Below are 5,696 nucleotides of genomic sequence, written 5' to 3'. Positions count from 1 at the left end.
AATGTTATATGACATGTGACTTAACGAACAGCCTCTAGTCAGAGAACTGCCCGGTGAATACAAGAACATCGTCTTTGTTCTTTTGGTTTATTCACAGACGAAGCCCGGTCTTTCATCGCTTGCAAAATTTAAGCTGATCAAACACAAGAAAATGGCAACAGGACGATGATGAAAGAATGATGCGTTCCCATTTCACCTTACACACTAGTGAAGAATAAGCAATAAGGATATTAACAAAAAACAGAATTCCTTTAATGTGAACTTTGTGGGTGGCCTTTGGGCCTCTGCTGAATGCGAGGTATGCCCTGATAACAGCAACGATAAAGTGATCTCCATATGGACCTCCTTACCTCTGAGGCAGCCTAGAAAGCCTCTTCTGAATGTCATTTTACATAATGTATGGTCTATATTTACACTTAATGACTCTAAAGATCATTTGAGAGTGATGACAGCAGTATACACACCGGTGTCTCTTTCCTCTCAAACAGATTTGTAAATGTTCACAAACCTCATCCCGGTGTTCTTGTTGTACGTGTTCCACAAGACAGGAAATCCTGAAACAGACTATCACGAATACAACATAATAAAATAATGATTTTTTTTTTGTTCTAATCCCATCTTTCAATGGCAGGATACTGAGTAGGAATAACATGAAGCCCATACCTTCCTTATTTTGAGTTCAGCAGAGTGTTATGCTAATATTTGTACAAGTGTTCTGCCAATAGTGATGTTTCCCGTCCTCCCAGTTTACTCTCCCCGAATAAAATCGGATGTTTGTAGCTAAATTTGAACCGCACTGTAACTGCAAGCAAAATTCCTAAAATTCCTCAACACTGATCATTTTAAAAAATAAAAAGGGGGGGAGGAGGGTCTTAAATGAAACTCCATGGATATAACTGTCTGCTATTGATTGTTCACAGTCCGTGTTAGCTGAGTTTATAATTCCCAACCCTAATTTCTTTCAGCATGTTTACAGTGAACATATTTTTGGCCAAAAATATTGTTTACTGATTTGATGTTTGTATTGAAGGGAAGAATAAGAACAAGCTAGTACAGTGCACGATAGGCAGGGACCGAGCAGTTCCTTTGTGTTAAAATGGTATCTAGTATCTGATGTGAAGGAATTGTTTAGGGTCTGTTGTATTTGGCCTCACGCAATAGTTTTATCCGTATCCTGGATACAAAAGAATGAAATCGGTTTGACAAGGTGCTTAGTTTGTGAGAGACTGTGTGTGACTGTGTTTCTCTGTTTTCTAGGTCCAAATGGGTAGGCCATTTAAATCCTCTCTGAGTTTTTAATGAATTTACTGACAACGAACGAGCTGAATAAGTGTGTGTGTGTGTGTGTAGCGGGGGGGGGTTCTCACCGAAAAGGCTTAAAACAATTTGTGCTGCAGAAAAATAAGAGCGTATCCCTATATTATACAAGTGACTGGCTGAAGCTCAGCAGCTACCGCCAAGAGAGGATGCAACAAACATATCAGACTTTCCAGAAGTAAACAAGTTAGAAATTCAGACTGAGTCACTCTGCCTTCATATAGCGATTCTCATTAAGAACCTCACAGATGAAATATGACAAATAACAAAATATTGTAACTGCTGAAACAGCCGGTGAATTAAAACCACTTCAATTAAAAAAGCAAAGTGCTGGTCATCATTTAAACTTTTTTTTTCCTTCTGCCACGCCACACCCATCAGTGATGTGTAAAAGTCCAAGTGAGGAATGAATTGAAAATACACTGATGGTTTTTTTTTGGGGGGGGGGGGGTTGGTGTTTTTTTTCAAAGCTCAGAAACAAATGTTTATGCACCAGATTTAGGTTTCAATCTCGTTTAGTGTTTTGGCAGTGCTCTCTCATTAGCATAGGCCTGAAGCGGCCCTCTGCTTGCACATTTGATCCCATTTCAACAGAGGGGCCTTGCACCCGGGTTGCCTCAATAGCTTTTATTCCTCTCTATGGGTGGGGGGATGGGGGGTTGTTGGTAGGAAACAGCATTAAAAACGGTAGCAGACCTGCACTTGACCAAGAGAAAGATCCCATCAGCAGCTAAAGTAGAACTGACCTTCTCAAATAACAGGGTAATTATGCTTTGTGATATTTATATTCTGACCTGCTGTCATTTAAAGAGGTAAAGCGCAAAGGTGAACTCCAGCGGTCGTATTATTTTATGTCTCTGCCAATAGCCGTTTCCTGACCTTGTTCTGTGCAACTTGAAATGAGCACATATCATTTCCTGCATTGGTCCTTTGGCTGCATGAAAGTTTCTGCATCAAAGAGGATCCACCTGGATAAAAGGATGTGACATATAAAGTAATGGCTTGAAAAAGTAATGGCCCTTTTGACCACATTAATCTAGCAGACAGAGATAAGGCTGTGACTATTATTATTTACATGGAGGCAGAGGTATGGAGGGAGGGTCCCTTGCTGACACAGATTCCAGTATTTTATTTTATTTCTTTTGTACAGATAATATTTATTTACTGAACTATTGCTGCTTTTGTGTCATATCGGAGTTTCCATAATTAGCAGTTTACCACTTGTAAACAGTGTTTACATCAGTAACCAAGTGGTAATTATGGCTGTGAAAAGAAATATTTGCAAGTCTCTCTAATATAAACAACTATAGACACAGACTATTGTCTAAGATCAGGCAAGGTCTGCTGTTAAATGTAATTCAGTTAAATTAAGAAAATTCAGCTACTGCTAGCATTTTAAACTTCTCCTTTCTCTTTAAGGGGTCGCCACAGTGAATCCTCTGCTCCAGCTCACCCTATCCCTGGAGTCCTTTTTCTGTCACAGCAGCTCTCTGTATGTCCTCCTTCACGATATCCATGAACGAATGAGGTCTTCGTCTTTTTGTCTTGCCTGGCAGCTCAATCTTCAGCGACCTTTCTTTAATATGTCAACTATTCCTCCTCTTCTCAACCATGTTTCTCTACCGTTGTCTCCAAACCCCTGAACCTGAACTTAACCTCTAATGTACTAATTTCTAATCTTGTCCATTCTGGTCATGCCAAGTGAAAAACATCATGACTTCAGCTCTGCCTCCTGTCATTTTGTCAGTGCCACTGTCTCCAAACCATACATCATACCAGGTCTCACTACCATTTTGCGAAACCAGCCTTGCATGTTCACCTTTCCTCCTTTACACCTGTCTTCCTCTCATCCACGTATGCTACTTCTTCATAGTAGTGAGTAAGAATTATAGCAAATGTTTATGCCTTTTGGTTTTGATGTTGCTTACTGAATAACAAAGTACTGAATGGGAAGCAGTGGCACAAGAAAGTGTCAGCTGAAATCTTAAGTCTCCTGAGGGCAAACTGGATTCTTCACAAATCTTGGATTCTGTGGCAATTACAACAAATTCTACATTCATCAAAAACTATACCATAAAAACACTTTATCCACAAAACTGTAAAATGGCAAATTCCCTTTGGCTTTTACTTTTACTCTTCTTTTAAAAAACAATTTTTACTTTTTTTCTTTGTATATGTCATTGTTTAAGAAAAAACAATAATACTGGTAAATGTAAAGCTGTAGAATGAGGGTGTCGAAGATAAGGCCAGGGGGGTGGGGCACAGAATAGGCCCAGCTAAGACACCAATCAGGCTTACTGGATGGCTCTGGTAAATATGAACTGCATTTTCATACGTTCTATACTTTGTCCAAGGCCTTGTCCGCGGTGGGCCAGCATGTCTATTACACGTTTTGCCATGATAAGAGAATGCTAATACATTTTTGTCATTGACTACAGCTGCATTTCTCTTTCAAATATAAATACTGAGATGTATTAAATTGTATGTGTTACATTAGATTGATCTCTCAGGGTTTAAATGTTTAGTGAAACTTCTTCACGGTGACAGAAAGGGTAGTTTTATTGTTTTGGCCCACCTAAGTGGGCTATATTTGGCCCACTTAGGTGGGCTATAATGTAAAATGAGTTTAACATCCCTGCTGTAGAACATTGGAGTGTAGGCTCCTTCAACCCAACTAAACAGCAGAACAGAGCCATTGTTGTTATCTAAAATTCAATACAGGATATACTTTCAAAGAGTAGTTATTTTTTCTACCATAACTACTGTGGGCAGGCTAACTATTCAGCTAGTAAGCTAACATTTAGCTATCAAGATCTTCACACTTTTGACTTTGTGTGTTTGGTTTTGGCCTGACAGAAGTATTACATACTTAGGATTCAGAGTACTGCTCTTAGTAAAGCCTCTGTGGAGGAATCTAGCAAACCTCTTATTTGTTTGAGAGTGATTTCCTTGCTGATAGAGCATTTGAGAATAATAGCTATCCCCTTAATCATCATGTGGCTGATGAAACAAGTCTGAGTAACGTGTGACGCTCTTTGGGGGCAGTGTTATAGGACTCTTTTGTAGCAAAGTGTGTTAGTCAAAGCCACTGAACAGCAGCCCAGGAAGTCATTAAACGCAGAACATTAACACAGCTTTCACTTCCCAGCCTTTCAATAGCTCTCCTAAGATTGTGACAACATTGTTCAGCTCTAATACTGCGCATATTTGGATAGTGAGTCAACCATAGTGTTCTTCCTTTCAAAAATGGATTGACTGGCACAGCAGTAAAGTTATGCATAGAGGTAACATTGAAAGATAAGTACTGTTAAAAGTGCTAATGTTGTAATAATATGACAGCATGCAGTCTTGTTATTCACCAAGAAATGGAACAAGGACGTCCTCTGTTCTTCTACCAGTCTGGCAAAGAGTTTTTTGGCACTGCTGTTAGTGGAGTGGAGTTGAATGGGCATGCTTCTTGCTATGCAGCTACACAACTGAGCTGTTAAATGGATTTCAGGTGGTGGATAGCAATTTATAATTGGAAGATAAAACCTCACACAGGGATTTTCAGGAACTCTAAATGTGGCAACTTTGGTTCGAGGATCTCTTTGAATGATTTGTGTGAAAATGCCCTCTGAGATTTGTATCTGTTCTTTTTTTTTTCCCCTTCAGGGACACGGCATGCTTTATAACTTTCCAACTTTCCAAAAACGACAATAGAAGTTCTTCGAACGCACAAACAAACTTACCTTGAGAAACGTATGTCACCATTATCTTCCTCTGCTGACTAAGGCAGCATCCTCCCACTAGGGGAAACAATTACACACAATGCAGGGAAGCAGCACACAGATTACATCCTTCCATTGATAAGGCCATGGCTACTAGAGAATAGCAGACATGAGAGTCCTTGGAGACCAACACTGTGTGAGAAGATCCTGTGCTGCTGAAGCCAACACCTGCCCTGTAGGGACATGAACTCCTGATTCGGTTCCCAGTGTACCTCCCATTGAGTGTTTTAACTGTTCCGATGACTTTCTCGCTTCTGAACAGACACCTGGTGGATCCACTATTACAGTTTTGGGGTTACACCTCGTAATGCTCATGAAGCCTATGCATAAGTTCATTAAGAAAGATCTGTAATCAGCTTTGCTGGGTGTTAGTCTGTTTATCTGGTTTCTACATCACCACCTCTTTCCCACTCTGTCAATCTCAATACTGTCGTCATTATTCTCGTCCAATCCTCTTCTTGCCCGCCTTCTTCAGGGCAATTAGCCTCCACTTTGCATAGCTTAAATCGGTGTTCTCCGTCATTTTCCCTTTCAGACTCTCATTCATGCAACCCACCTCCTCCTCATCTCCACCTCACAGACCCCTCAGTCAGAACTCCATCCAAGCTT

Source organism: Simochromis diagramma, unplaced genomic scaffold (assembly GCF_900408965.1).
Source record: "Simochromis diagramma unplaced genomic scaffold, fSimDia1.1 OVJJ01000205.1, whole genome shotgun sequence".
Lineage (NCBI taxonomy): Eukaryota > Metazoa > Chordata > Actinopteri > Cichliformes > Cichlidae > Simochromis > Simochromis diagramma.
The sequence above is the reverse complement of the archived record's forward strand: the minus strand, read 5'-3'. Positions refer to the sequence as shown.